Here is a 16,569-nt window from a genome sequence, read left to right as displayed (position 1 = left end):
TCGCTCCAACCAGTCGATATCCTTCTGATGTTGAGGGCCCCACAGCTGGACACAGTATTCCAGGTGGAGTCTGAAAAGAGCAGACTAGAGGGGGAGAACCCCCACCCTCGACCTGCTGGCCACACTTCTCTGGATACAGCCCAGGATACGGTTGTTTTTCTGGGCTGCCAGCGCACGCTGCCGGCTCATGTCCAGCTTTTCATCCACCAGTACCCCCAAGTCCTTCTCCTCAGGGCTGCTCTCCATCCATTCTCTGCCCAGCTTGTTTTCAGCAAAGGTGAAGCAAAAAGAGGTTTAGTTCTATATTGGCTGGTGAGAAACTTCATGTGAAATTAATGCTTTCTGGCTTATGTTTGGCCCTTATTTAGACTATTTCTGTAAAGGGTTATTTAGCCCAAAGACTTGAGGGAGACATTGCATTTGACTAATATTAAGCTTTTCAATTATGCTTGCTTTTAACATATAAATTCCTTCCCATATTGTGTTTTTAAATGGTGAAGATGTAACTACTGAATTATGTATTGACTAAAAGTGTGAGAAGAATCATGAATTGATTATGATTTCATTGTGAATCTGATCAGGAAATTTTCATAATAATAATATAAGGAAGCTTTTCACCTTCTAATTGATTTTTCAGGGTGATTAAATTAAGACCTTGTCTAAGTATGACTGTTCTTATCAATTACTGGCAGAATAAAGAAATTAAAGGATTAAAAATTTACGTGTGTTAAGATTCAGTATTTAAGGTCTAAAATCAATCAGATCATAGACTGAATAATTCCATTATGACAAAACTATCATTCACGATTAGACTGTGGTAATTTGGAGAAAAAAGGCTGCCTGGGCTAGTACATATGGGAAAAATTTAGATTGCAAAATTAAACACCTAGAACTTGGAGTAAAATTAAGGAGCATGAACTTAATTTAACCTTGTTATTTTTATGTGTTATGATGGCATGTAATCAATTCTTAAGTAAATGCAGATTTTAAAATTTTTTCCTGTGCTGTTTTCACTGGAATGTCTGAGAGCACTTTGTAATCATTGATACTTACTTTTGCAACACTTAGATTATTAGTTTCATTTTATGAATAGGAACCTTGGGTAAAGAAAAAAAAGAAAAGGACTGAATGTCTCACAGTCCTTCTTAATTTTGAGTGGTCAGTTTTATATAGGAAAAACCCTGAGTTTTCAGAGTACTTTGTGTGTTTAATGTGGAGTTTCTGCTGAACTCTGTTCAATTAGGAACACTTAACACTTCCACAGATCTCTATGAGGTGTTTTAATACAAGCACTCAAGAAAATGAAGAGTGCATAAGAGGTTAATAACTTTGCAAAGTTTGGAATAAGTGGTTTGCCTTGCGTTGCATAAGAACTTTGTGGCAGAGGTAGGGACAGATTTCTCCAGAGTGACATTGAACTGCACCATAGCTGGTGCAGTAACGGTGCTGGTGCACCGCACAATAGCTGGTGCGCAGACAGCTGAAACTGTCCGCGCACTTTTCATACCCCCCTTCCTCTTTCATTAAACATCCTCAGAGCACTATATCAAATAAGACAGGCTTCTGTGCACAAAATCCTTATTTGCTACATGAATTCTGTTTTAGTTCCTGAACATGACAAAATCCTTGAGGCAGATATCTTATGGGACATGTATGTTTGTATAATTGTAGGCTGTATCATTATTCATCCTCTATTTGTATATACGTTAATTTTTTGCAGACGATTTTGGTTTTGCATTTCCTAAGTTTTGGGCATTTACTTTTACATACATAATATGGTCTATATAGTTATTCTGAATAGTAATTAAAAAAAAAAATCTCAATGTCATAGGAGAATCCCAGACATATCCATCATGTGGAACATTGCTGACTAATACACTTGTCAATGGGTAAAAACTGTTAATATTCATGAAATATCTTTCTGATCTGAACTATTAGAGACACTGACTGCTGCACTAGATGATCATCTGTATGTGAAGGATGGAATGCCTGCTTTTTCACTGTATTCCATGATTACTAGCAACATATATTTTCAACTGGATTTGTAAGAAGGGTTTTTACTAGTGGCTATAGTTTCTCCTGTTTTTCTATTCAATTTCCTCCCTTCACCCCCTCAATTTCTCTTGCTTTTGCATCCTTTTCCTGATTTGACACTATCCATGATTTTTTTCTTGCTCACTTCCCCTCCCCTCACATTTTTTTTCTGCCAGGTTTGGCAATAATAATGTCTCTGATCATCTTCTCTCCAGGTTCTTCAAAGCATTATTGTCTTTTTCATCTTACTGCCAGGCACCAAGTGGTAGAAAAATAAAAAGTCAAGAGAAAGATTCTTCACCTTCCTTTCTAGTGTCTGGCTCACCATCACAATTTGGTGGCCAGGACCAATTCCATGAAAGAGCCTTATTAGTCCCTACATTTCTAAGATGCATGGTCTCCATGAAAATGTGATTTTTCTTGGGGAATTTTTTGACCATCCTCTAACTAATCATCCTGCAAAGAACTATTTCCTGACATTGATAAATTCAGCCATCCATCTTCTTTACTTCAGGTTAACCACACTCTAACAAATGTAGATCTCTGATCCACAGACAGAAGGAACAAAAAATAATCTTCTGTGTAGAAGTGTGTAAAACAGTGATTTGAATTACTACTTCAAAATAATAATGAAAAAGTATTTGGCACAAAGCCAATATGGTTATAAAATATTTTCTTTTCTCCTTCTTAAGTGGGAGAATATTTTAGTGAAGTTCTATGCAACAATGGGGTCAAGGATCTGGGAGGTAAATTTAGCAGTAAGTGCTGCTGCCACTCCAATTTGCAGACCTTGGGGAAGAAGTACCTTCTGTATCTGAGTGTTACCGAATCATTTAATCTGTGCCCTGACTCAAAACATATATTGAAGTTGCAGCTTTTTAATTTGAGTAAAGTTTTGATTAGTTATTTTTTGTTTGTACAGACTTTACAAAGATTGTAGTAGCTTTTGTCACGGGATGAAATCTTCAGAAAACACCACACCATGTTTTTGACACTAGAATGACATGCTTTGTCACAGGTTACTTCTCTAGGGTTTTTCTTCAGTAAGTGTATATTTAAAAAAAAGAACTAAAGAGTATAACATATATTTGATTAGATAGTGGTTATATGTAGGTTGTTATTTTCACTTGTGAAGTATAATCCCCTTCCATATTTTTTGGGCTATACGATGCTGTCTTTTTCAACTATGAAAACAAATAGCTCCAAACCTAGTTAATTTTCAAGATATTTCTCCAGAATGAGATAGGATTACATTTTTCTTTTCCAGGGTTCCTGTCTTTTCCTCAAGCTGTTCATCATTTCTGTCAAATGCACTGGGCTTCATAGATGATCCCTAAAGCAAATATAGATGGACAAAATCATAACCTTAAATAACAGTGCAGTATAGCGACTAAGAATTCAGAAAGCAACTGTTAGCATAACTATTAGAATGAAAACACAAACCTGCCAAGTAATGTTGTTGTGGTATAAGGACCATTTAATATGATGACAGAAATGTCATATACTAAATTACTGGAGGATTCACTAAGCTTGTTGGTGAATTGCTGCATGACTTTTTTGCCTTTAAAGACATCCTAGAGAATGATATACCGTATTGTGGAAAAATCTCAAAACGTAACTATATCTCTGTATATTTCCAAAATGAGATTTGATCGAAAGTAGGTAGATCTGTGCTTACTGACTTAAGATCTATAATACTTTAAGATTAATTGGGAGCATAAATGGAGGAGCTGACAACCTGGAACCTTGACTTCTTAAAATTGCTGACCCAATTACTGCTAAGCCCTTTGCTGACATGTTAATATGTCTCTTTAAACTGGTAAATCACCACCATTTCTGTGTGTGCTAGAGTTGGTCTATCAGAGGAAGGAAGATGTAAGTTTAATTTAAATAATTACTGACCTATTATGACCTTTTCATTTCACTGGTACTGCTCCTCTCAAGGTAAGCAATTATATTTTTATAGTGTTGGATAGTAATCAATGTACAGGAGCTATCTTTATTGATTTAAGTAAGGCCTTTGATCTGGTAATCACCAACTATTGCTATCTAGGCTGGCCTTAACTATATGGGATATTACTATGGTTATTTGTTTTCAAAATATGCAGAATTTTAAGATGTTGCAAGCAAAGTAAAAAAAAATTTGGAAATCCATAAGATTCTGCTTCGTAATCTTTGTTAGAAATTGGAAACAAGTTATTTTATGCAATACATGACATTTTAAACTTATAATTAGCTTTAGATTGGTAACCTGTTTGGTTGTGGTGGATTTTTTTTTCTTTAAATATCAAACAGATCATACTTTGGGGTTAGTTTTGCTCAGTGGGGAAAGCCTGCCCTTTATTTTTTTTTTTTTAAATTTGCTACCCCTATAAGAGAAAGGTTTAATTCATTGGTGTGGGGTTTTTTTTTTCTTTAGTTGTTTTTTTTTTTTTTTTTTATGCTGTGAATTTAGACTTGAAAACTTCTGCTCTTCTATTTGGGGTGGAAAATAATTTGAAATTTGTGGGTATTTTGGTTTCGTGTTTGGGTTTGTTTTGTTTTTTAAACCAATGGGTACTTTTTCCACATGCATTTTGTGCCATTTTTTTTTAAACCAATATTCATACCAGTGTACTAGGTAAGAATAGTAATTAAAATGTTGGACCTTTGTCATAGTTTGCAAATGGTAAGTGAATATCTTCCAAAGTATAGTCATAGCCTCAAATAATCAGTTCTCATCTTTTTCCTCTCTTTTACCTACTCCTTTTTTACCTCTTTCCTAACATTGATTTTGTCGTGTTTGATTCCTCGCTCCCCCCTCCCCCCAATCCTCCCTTCTGTTTTAATGTATGGCTTTGGAAAGCCTGAGTAGACATGGCTTTAAACTATTTAGAAAGCTGTGAAATTTGTGATCATTTTGTTCTGCTCCTCTAATGAGTTCCAGACTCCCTAGCCTTCTTGCAAAAGGGGTTCAATCTTGTTTTGTTGAGCCTTGAAACTACTTTGAAGTTGTTCAGAGAGGTGACCAACATAATGAGAAGGGCACTCTTGAGGTATCTTGAACCATTTCCATGGATGGCCATGAAGACTAATATTGGGACCTTACATTCAACCTAACATTCTGTGATGAGTCCATGTAGCGGGCAGAGCAAATGGGATGATCTTCTTGTGGCAGAGTATAAATAAAGCCACTGCATTTTAGATTTTTTTTTTGTTTGTTTTGTGTGTAAGCTAAAATATTGCATCTTGTTCTTGCTTAAGGCCATGAAGGTGTGAGTTGTCATGACCAGATACATTCTTGAGAAGCAGTGGCATAATCTTGCTAATCTTATGTGGAAGAAGGCAGGTTTATGTATGCTGCTGTCTGCCAGCCTGTGCTGAAATGACTGGAACTTGCTGTTGTGAACTGTTTAAGCTGATGATACCGTAGAACTGATAATTAAGCTCAGCAATATTCTTTTCCACTCTCCACATTTTGTGATTTCATCACCTGGAAGACTTGTAAGACTGTGATTTTGAAATAATTTGTTCTTTCTTTTTTTGTCTATTGAAAAGGCATTTTATTCTTTCAGTTCATATTTGCTCTGTTTTGGGTTTACAACTCATTCTTTGTTTGTAATTTCATAATTCTTCTGTCAGCATTCAGTATTTTTTATCTTGTTTCTTATTGGTACTATTTTTAATTGTGGATGCACGCAGTACTACAGTGAGCTTAATCCCAGCCTTGTTTGTCAGTCATGCACACTGGTGTTTTTTGGTCAAAGGCTAAATGAGATGGTAAGTAAAGGCTGGGACTGATCAGCAGGCCTAAAAGTTTTACTGTAAGCTTTACCATGACCCATTTTAGGACTGCAGGAGTTCAGAGTGGACTGGCAGGTATAGGCATGTGTGAATATTTTTATCTCTAAATGCCTATAGTGGCAGCACATTCCAATATAACATTTGATTTTAAAATAAAGTAGGTACTAAAGAAAATAGAATCCCTGGTTGCCAACATGACTAAGAATTAAAAATAAAAGTGGCTCATTTTATTCAACACTGGGTCAGGTAATCTTATATTGGATAAAATTATGTTGGGGTTTTTTCTCCTACTTGGAAAAAAAAATTCCTTGGAACTATGATAAGCCTTGAAGTCATAAAGGACATTTACTTGTCTTTTGTGCTGCCACTAAGGTTTTTTTCCTCTCTGTCTGGGGAACCTGCCAGCCAGAGGTCTCTTTCTCTATCAGGAGATTTTTTTGCCCTGCACAACAACTTCTCTCTATACTACATCTTCTTTGGGAGTACTCTGCCAAAGCTCAAAGGCAATATGAAAGCTTTAAATGCTTTCCGTATAGCAATAACTTCACACTGCCGTTTCACACAGCTGTAAATATTCTATCTGATGAATTCTTAAAACTTTTTGTATTAAATAGCTATATGGGTGAAATATTAATTAATTGTACTCAATTATGCTATAAATATACACCAATATGAAACATGTTCTCCTGAACAACCCTAACCCTAAACATGCTCCCTTGGTCCCTCACTGGGAAGGGACAGAAGAAAAAAAAAAAACCAAAAAAACCCCCCAAAAACCCCACAAAACCAAAAACATGGTGGTTTTCAGATTGCGGGAGGGCTGTGTGTATGTGTTTAGGATAAAAGCTAGGCCATCTGGTTTTGGGTACAGCACTGGGTATATGATAGGTATTTAATATGGGTGATAAGACAACCACGTTTCAAACTAAAACCATAGAACCAGGCCATATCCTGGATATATATGCTTTTAGGTCTATGCTCGCTGATCTGTCTTCCCACAAAAGTTCATCCAGATCTCATAGGATACCAGTTTATTAACTGTTCCCTAATACACATTGTAGATGGCAGGTGCTAGAGTCTTTGTCATTGTGCCCCAAGGCTAAGGCACTCTGCCTGAAGATATTAGATCAGCCAATTTTATCTGTGTTTATAAAACTGGCATTTCTATTTTCTCAAGTCTTCCAGGTAGCCAGAGTGAGCTCTGTAATTCTTTTTTCTTTCTTTCTTTTTTTTTTTCCCCCTCTTCCAGAGACTCACAGGATATTAATCATATGAAGTTATTTTAGACCTTTATATTACATTGCAAATATTTTTAAACCAATCGTGTACAGTATGCAGGGAGAAGGGGAAGCATAAGCAAAGCAAAAAAAAAAAAACCTCTCTTGGTCCATCGGGTAAATTTTCAGTACAATATGCAAGCATTTTGCCACAAAGTCCCATTAATGTTAATGGTCCCAAGCTTTCTTCTATTCATCACAGCACTGATTGCACTTGGTCAGCTCTTTATCAGTTTGAAATATTGACAGTAGGAGGAGGCGTTCCCTTAGCCAGGGCTGACTGTTGCCGTGCTCTTTTAACTTAGTCATCGTGCAAATGCTCCTATAAATGGATTTATTTCAGCAGATCCAAAACACATCAACCGGATCATCTTACTCTGGTTCTAGCCCCTTTGCTTTGGCTCCAATTTGCAAGAGCATTGATCATTACTTACAAAACACTCTATAGTTTTGCACTATCTTATTTATTAAACAAACTTGTTACCTGTCCTGCTGCTGGAGTTCTTTCTTTATATTGTTAAGAAGTGATCATTTGCTCTCTGTGGTTCTGATTATGCTTTAGATTATAAAACAATTCTATTCCCTGAAAATGTTGGCTTCAATAACTCAAGGTTTCTAAAATTTCTGCTGTGTAGCTCCACTCTTCCTTTAGTGGTCTACATGTCTACTTCAAAATTATTTCAGTGTTGTTTGCAAATGATATTGTGCTTACCATAGTTATTGCAGAAGAGATTTTTCTTTTATTGTCTTGTTTTCATAGAATACTTTGTTTTATTTGTTGGAAAAAGAAGTTTACTTTTAATTTTGGGAAAAAACAGCTTTTGTGGGTCATGCCTTCTGCTTTCTGAATGCTTTTTAAGGTGTCTGCTGTCCTACAAAATCTATGTACTGTTGTACAAGCAAGAAGTCGCATCATAAAATATTGCCCCATACTAAGCAAGGTGAGGGACTTGACAGAAATATATTGCTGTTCTATTCTTTTATTCAGAGAGTCATTGTTACTTATATTGATCACGTTCCTTGGTGCTGTATAGAATGGTGCTCCTGGGGAGTTCAGAAAGGAACACACTATCTACCTCAGGGAGCGAAAAAAAAAATATCCAAATTTGACCTGATAATTCATATCTAAGCCTCTTTAAAATAGTTTGTTCTTAGCGTGCTTACATGGATGTAAATTGGGCTTAGTATTGTTATTTTAGCATACTGAAAGTTAGAACAACTGATGCTGAGTGGAGGGTGTCATATTTTCTCCTGAGTAAAGAAAAAAAAATGGTTAAATAGTAAATAGCGTCATATTTTTTCCGGCTTGGTAATTAAGTGTACTCTTTTATTCTGGTTTACTTTAAAAGTTTCTTGATTTACTAAAAATGAAACTTCACCAGCAGAGGTGCCACCACTGACAGAATACATTGTCTTTCTTCCATAGTAAATAGTGGGAATTCTGGTGTAGTGGAGTTTTAGCCCTTGGGGGATTTTATTTTATGCATTTTCAAGTCATTCAGTGACTTGCTGCAGAGACAGGGAGGGAGGAGGGGGAATCTATTTACACAAATTACAGTCTTTGTTCCCATCAACCTTCATAATTAGATGAACAAAACGAAGGCTAGACTGGCAGGTACAACTATCCCAGGTAATATCTTTTGAGTCAGAAATAAATTATTAAGTCGGTTGTGGAACTAGGGTGAAACCTTGTTGGGAAGATTCAAGGCAGGGTTGGGGGATAAGCATTTTTGAGAATGACTACCACTGAGAAGACCAACTGTATTGTAGAAGGAAAATAGCAAGTTTTATCTTGTGAGAAGTGATCTCTTCCATGAAACTTTCCACTACTATTCAGGGTGAGTTCCTTTACAAACAATTTGCACATTTAATTATTATGTTTTGCAATTCTTTCTAAGTATTTTTAAAAGATGAAATGTATTATAAAGACACTGCCTCTGCTCTCTAACGCAAATTTAAGTTTCTTGCATTTCTTTTCCTCTTTTAAGATTCCTTAATGTTTCTTCTGTTTTATATTTTTTCTCACAAATTTTTCTAATTCAGTGAGTGAAATATGCCAATCTGAGCTACTTATTCCAAAACCATGTTAGATCATCACGTTAGCATCATTAATTTTCAAAAAATTAGGGTATTCTTGTGTAAACTTGGTTATGCTACTGAGCTGCATGCACTAAGGGGGAAAAACAAGCTGAATGGGAATGTTGGGTGAAGCAAAGACTGCATAATTGGTGGTGTGCCAGACCTTCTGCCTTTCACACTGGCAGGAAGGGGCCAGGGAAATGTCAGAGGTGGAAATCAGGGCAACGCGGTACTCCTGCAGAATTGCAAAGTGACCACCAACTGCAGCCAGCCTGAGAAATGGCCAGTGCTCAGGGTTGCTTTAGGGCAGAAATGCCCATTTCTCCTGGCTTTGTAAGCCACCGACTGACATCTTCCGACACCTAAGAGCCTCAGAATTCCTCCTGCATATTATGGGAGGAATAAGTTAATAGTTCACAAGCAGTCGCTCCACAGAGCTCTTACTATGGGACAGGGCTGGACTGGGTATAAAGTTTCAGGGTGCTCTGGAGTCAGCCTTGGTAGTCCAATACTTTCTACAGCAGTTTGAGATCTGGGTTAACTGGCAGTCTTGGTTCCCGAAAGCCCTGCTGCTAGCCACTTGATTGCAGCGGCAGCGTTCCTGCACTGGCATAGCCGAGAGCCACTTGACGTTCAGGAGCCGTTGGCCAGCTTTCCTCTAAGGCTATGCCGTTCTACTCCAGACATGCCTTGCTGCTGCAATTACACAGTTCACTCTGTAGCAAAACACAGTTGAGATTGAATTTTAATGTAGAGGCTTTTTTATTTAGTGCATCTATAAATTAGGGTTTTGCATTCTTACGGATGAGGTGAGTAATTTTTTCCCCTTTCCCTTACACTGCCCTAGCATTGCAAGCAAAACTTAAAAATAATCTGGGAGTTAAAAGTAGCTGGCTGTCATCTGAATCCTCAGGCAACACAGGGGACAGAAAAAAAAGTGACTTGGAGCTATTGTTATGGCACATGGGCAAGGACTGTTGCTTATTGTTTTGTTTTGAATATGGGTGTCATTCTATGAGGCATTACAAGTGGTAAAGATATAAAAATGATCCCACTGGAAACAAAAGAATATAAAGCCTTGTAGTTCTTAGTAACATTCTATGTACAATCACCCACTTTTTGAGTTAATCTATTGGAATATTGTAATCAATCATGATTTTCTGTGTTGCAGAAAGTCTCATACTTTGAGAGAAAGGGAGAGGGAGAAGAAAGAAAAAATTATCAGTGAATTTTGCAGAAGGAGAATTTCCTTATTACCATCATTCAGAATTAGTCAGTCATATATTCTGTAATCACTCATGCTCTAAGCAATAATGTAAAAATCAACACAAAGGCAGGCTACAGCAAAGTGGTCTTTAATTCAAGAATCCCATAAGGAATTAAAATTCTGAAAAGATGACATAGGATCAATCAATAACTGCCTGAAAATATCACAATATATGGAGGCTAAATGACATCATTCTATGTGAAAGAAATTCTTAAGGAAAGTATTTTCAATATTGTCATCTCTTTTTATTTTGATTAATAAAATTAGTTCAATTTTAAATCATTACCTGTCTCTTTTGTATTAGGAACAAAAAGTTGACTGTCTCTAACCTAGAGAATCTGTATTCTGAGTGTAAGATAGGATCAACTACAAATACATGGAAGGCGGCAAAGGGAAATTTTATGGAAGTTATTTTTTTAATCCTTGTGCCTTGGCAGTTTGATTTACTCCCTGTTGAGTGTTGCAATTTAACTTAATTGGGGAAACAGAATTATGACAGTATTTAGTAAAGTGTCATGTGCTATATAAATTTTCTGTCATTATCGTTTTCTATATTCATCACTGTGAAAGTTGAATCTTTGTGTAAATTGTGCCCTTTATTTAAGCCCCTACAGCTTGAGTTACGTGGCTATTCATACCATTGAAATGTCTGTTCATACTTATTTCTGGATCACCTTTTCTACTGATAGCACCAACAGATATTTTTCAGGATTCAGATGTATACTTAGTTTCTTCCACTAATTGATTAGACTCATGAGAAAATCATGAACTCCTTACTCTACACGGAAAAATGCACTGAAACATGAACAGATATCACTGCTGGTGGTGTTTTTATGTATCAGTTGGCTTGTTAAGTTTTCATTTGCATCCTGACACGCTGAAGTCCTCAGCTGAAGAGCATCCAGCCCACCTGGGTTTGAGGAGGATGTTACCTCTATGTTCCTCTGCCAGCATTATGCACTATCCCAGTTGCCCAGGTAGCTGACCACACATGGGACTTAGCATAATACCTGGCTATATCTATCCCCTGTGAGGTCTATTTGGCACATTTACGGTATTACTGATGTAGTGCAGGAGTTTTTTCCAGGTCCACCGCATACCACTCTATTGTTTTTCTAAAAAACACAGGAGGTGAAGGGTTTGAGTTGCATTTATCACTCTGAAAGTATTTCATAGTGTGCAATTATTCAGCTGATAGATAAATGCCATGCTAGTTTTGCTTCTGTATGTGCTTAACTCTTAGAGTTAGTGCAGGGGTTTGATTCTTGGGAATAAGCCAGACTACAAATTGATGCTGAAACCTCTACAGCTGGCTTACTGCACTGGGTCACGTTTTCTGTGACACGTTCTTTACAGAAGCTGGGCAGAGCAGAGAAGGCTGGTGAATTTGGTGAATATGGCTTTGATGTATAACATAAAGTTCCCTGTTTGATTGGGTCATATACTTAGTGGTGACCCACCATGAAAGGAAAAGGAAACCATAACAGCAGCTGAGCAACTAGTACAGGTGGTTCTCCCCTCCTTCCCTAGTTCTGTTTTTAAAAACAGTCCAGGGATTTTGACTGCCATAAGCATGATAAATTCTTCCGTCTGTGCATTTCGAAACATTAGTGAGAGTAAGCAGGGGTCATACATATGCTAAAGTAATTTCTAAGAGAAAATTGCTGGGTTTCTCAACTTCCCACGCAGCAGTTGCTTCTGTTTTCTGCATGTTGTAGATTGTGCATAGTAGTTTACTTTTACAGTAACAGAGTCAGCACGTTGGCCTTATCCTGTTAACTTTTGTGCCTCTAATCACATGGCCATTTAAAGACAGCAAGGCCAAGGCCACCTTTCAGGATCACAGCTAACCTTAACCTGTCCAGTGTAAGAGAGGTTGGACTGAACTTTTCGATTACCACTTCGTCCTGATCTGTAAAGGTGATACTTTCACTGAAACTGAACCTGAGGTGTTTCAGACAGTGTTCTGGTAGCTGTGGATGATATTCTAAGTAAAATACTCTTTGTAAATGCTACAGAGTCTTAAAATGTGTTTTCTGGGAACATCTCATGCCAAATCCCACAAAGCACTTAATTTACAGAGTGTGCAGATCCTGGGTACAGAGGCACATGGAAAGCAGAAGAAAATGTAATGCAATAGTAACTCTTTCAAAGCAGAACCTGTTGCACTTTCAAGGTGTGCTTCCATTAGGTCTTCGAAAGCGATGAGTGAACCTTTGCAATTACCTACACTGAGGGAGGCTGAGGAAATAATTGTTCACTGTCAGCTGGTGTGTCATGGTGTATCTAGCACACCCCCTTGTAAACATGAGAAAAACGAGTTTGCTATCTATCTATAAAATTTGCACCTGAACGTTCTATTGAAATCCTTTTGTGAACTTAGTACTTGCAAATTAAACCAGCTTTAGGCTTCCTCTGGAAAAGGTCATATGTCCGTAGTAGTCAGAGGAAATACTGACACTAATGTTACTAGATTAAAATTTTATGTAATCCTTTTACTTATTTCTTAATTTAGCAGGTTTTTTTACAGTTTATTGGTCTACCTTAAAACTCTGCATTAAGTTGGATATGTGTGGGGTTTTTTTTTTGTTGTTGTTTTCAGTTCTACCACCAGTAGCATTTGTTGCTGAGCTTGTAACTTGAAACTATGCTTTTTGCTAAGTGTTTGGTCTGTGGTGTTGTATTTCTGTCTAAAAGGTTGGGGTTTTTTTTCTTCCTTGTTACATTTCCCTTCTTGTCCTGTAGTATTCCTCAAGACACTCATTAGCTTATTTTAGTTATTCTTCTGTTCTGTATGTACACTGTCTAATCAATAATCTTCTTGCTGCAGGATTTCCACCTTATTGTGCTTCCAGCTTCTGTGATGCTGTGTGATGAAATTCCGTCTTGGCTATTGCTCTGTTGTCTAAATTTGCCATGATTCAGATCATTACACTGACTTTAATTTTGATGTATTTGCATTTTACCCAGTTCTAGTCTTACTCTTTTCCCTTGATCAGTTAAATTGCTCTCTGTGCAGTGTTACATTTATACTACTGCTGGAAACACTAACTTAATGCTTATAATTGAAGTGCTATTTATGACTACTGACCTCCAGCTCGTTTCTGGTTTCACTGTGATGTTGACCTTTCATAGACTGCACTGTTGTAAATCTTTGAAGTGATTCTTCTTGTCATCATATTTCTAGTAATTATGATGTGCATTGCATTAACACCTAGAAGCCTCTCCCACCTTCCTCTTGTTGCATAAGATGACCTTTTTTATGCACTAATTCACATACGGGTAACAGAATACAGTTCTTTCTCTGAAGAATTTATCCTGAAATGAAGGTGAATGCTTGCCTCTATTTCCATACTTTAAATATCATAGGCTCAATTATTTCATGAAATTGCTTATAAAGGACTCTTAGTCCTAGAAACTTTTTCTTCCTTTTCTTACAAATTCAGTGTCTGTTGCACTTCCTTCTAGCCTATGTAAAGGTAAATAAATAAAAATAAACATTAACATTACAGGTATTGTTTGAGAGAGGCCATATTTGAGTAAAATTTTTCTCAAATTTTGTTCAAGTTAGATAATAACACCAAAGAAAGCATTACCTGAATATTGGTCTCTTTGTTTGTATTTCACTTCAATATTAAAAGCAGCACAGACACAAACTTGCAGCTGATCCTTATCCCAAGCAGGACTTGACTCCTGGAGTTCCAAGATTATTCAGTTGTTATTTCTACTCTGGTAGCTGTGCTCTGAAAAAACAATACTGGTTTAGATGTAGGCTTGTCGTATACTGTCCCAACATACACAAGGTATGAAGACAAGAAGACAAGGTATGAATTCTGTTCCTAGACTTGCTTAATGAATTCATTTGAGTCAGGACACTAGTTTCTTTAATTATTGTATTGTTTTAAAGGTCTGTGCAAACAACTCGATGTCAACTCTAATGGCAGAGGAATGCTAATAGATACCATTTATCTTCAGCATCTCCATATCAGACTTCACCCTGTTCCCTCACATATGGTTTTCTGAGGCCCTTCATTTGTTTAGATAAATCTGGGTAGTCAGACTGTCCAGTTCCTTTTGGGTCTTGCTAAACTCTCAGATACCTCTTGTGTCAATATTTTGCAGATTGTCCTAATTATGTTTCTCTCCTCTCTAAGGAGTTGTACTTTTTCACAGCTACTTTACATCTTTGCTTTGGGCTTCGTACCCTTTACTTCCCTTGAATGCGGTCAGTGATGAACATGTGTTGGAAAGCTGCTCTGCTCCCCCTGCTTTTCCTAGACATTCTGATACCCTTGTTTTTATGTCCTTTTCCTTGTGCATTAAGTGCAGCAACCCAGTCTTATTCACTTTATCTTCATATGTGAGTATTCTCACGCCAGGATCAATCTTGCTCTGAGCAGGATTTTTTTTTTTTTTTTTAAAGAACCAATTTTTAATGTTTAAAGTATGGTTTATTAATTGTTTTGCATGGCATAAAGAACAGATTGGGCCGGTCTGGAATGGTCCAGTTAATTCTAAACTCCAACTATTGATGTGCAGAGTAATATTAAAATAGACTGGGAATGTGCTCTTTAGGAAAGTCTTGTGATGTTCTGCATGATATGAACTATTTGGAGAAGTCTAAGCTAATACCCTTGATGGATATATTAGTGTTTCTCAAATTTCAGAAAATGCCTAGTGTCTAGGTAATTTTTCTGAATACATGTGGACATTTCTCTCATTTTATATATATTTTAAGGCTATAGAGAACCAAACAATAATGAATTTTTCAAACATTGCAGAAGTCACACAAGTGATATTTGGCAACATTCTTCAGGAAGGAATATGGAGGCAGGGGTTTAAATGATGGCTCTTGGTTGACATACCTCAGTCATTGGCTGAGTACAGGCTCAAGGTCTCCAAATTTTGAATCTCTTGATTTAACTACTAGGTATTACACTATTCCTGAAAAAGGATCACTCTATAAGTGGGGGGAAAAAGGGCTACTAATACATCAAATCTTATCAAATGACTTTAAACTTACCTTAGCTTTCTTTTCACCAAGGTTTGCTGTAAATCTTTCTTACTAGGGACTAGCAGGACTTGTGTCCTTGCTAAAAGGAGAAGATTGATTTACTATATTCATATGGAACCAGCAACTTCCAATGAGTATGCAATAACGAATTGGAATATCCTATAGCTTTTACTCCCGTGCAACATTTCGTGAGACCTTAAAGACTGGAATATGTTACGGAAGTCCATTTGATAGAGACTTATAAATGTGTGTCTTCTGCATAGAATAACAGCATAACAAATCTTTTAGTATGTGCCGTATTCTTATTCTTCAAATACTCTAATTGATTGTTCATTGGGCTCAGTCAGCCAAAAGTGGAGAGAAACTTTGTACAGACATCATTAGTTTTTCTCCATTTAAAGATTAATCATGAAGAGCTCTGGCTCTTTAATTCTGTAATTTGTATATTTAATGGGCTGCTGCAGAATCTATGACAGTAATTAGCATAGCCTGAAAACTCATTAATACGCAACAACATGATTAATGCAGCATTAATGCAAACATGACTGAAGTTATTTAGGTTATGTAGTAAGAAGATTAAAGCTAAAATGTCCTGTTTGTTTTACCAGTAGTGGGTATAATGGGGTAGCAAGCAAAATAAGAAAAAACAGGTATCAAATTAGTCATTTCAGTGTAAAAGTAATACTCAGCTTTCATCAAGAGAATTTGGGGTTTTGCCTGATAGTTGGTTTCCACAAGAGATGTTACATACTTCCCATTTTCATTCACTCATCGTATTCTGAGTTTATGCATGTTCAACCTTTTAGTTTGACTTAGCTTTTTAGCAGTTTGAGATATTAAGAGTATATAAGTAAAAGTCTTTGAATTGTGTAATTCTGAATAGAGTTAGACTTTTTCAGTATATGGGGGTTTTGTACAGTCTAATTTTGAAAAGAATGGAATTTTAGCTTCTCCTGGTTTTCTATTGCCACAAATGAAAAGGGGCTGCTGACCTGCCAATGGACACACCAGATGCAGTTTGAAAATATTTGGGAAAATTATTTTTGTGCATTTGTGTGTACAAATATATGTATGTGTGCACATATGTATATGGACATATCTATATGACTTTTAGG

General features: G+C 36.7%; 1 protein-coding gene across 1 annotated transcript in view; it reads left to right on the top strand.

The window, feature by feature from the left end:
* LOC104506229 (usherin-like) overlaps positions 1–16,569 on the top strand; it is a 305,157-nt gene that overhangs the window by 37,582 nt on the left and 251,006 nt on the right.

The sequence above is a fragment of the Eurypyga helias genome, unplaced genomic scaffold (assembly GCF_000690775.1).
Source record: "Eurypyga helias isolate BGI_N326 unplaced genomic scaffold, ASM69077v1 scaffold6362, whole genome shotgun sequence".
Lineage (NCBI taxonomy): Eukaryota > Metazoa > Chordata > Aves > Eurypygiformes > Eurypygidae > Eurypyga > Eurypyga helias.
Note: the sequence above shows the minus strand (reverse complement) of the source record. Positions and strands in the feature narration are given on the sequence as shown.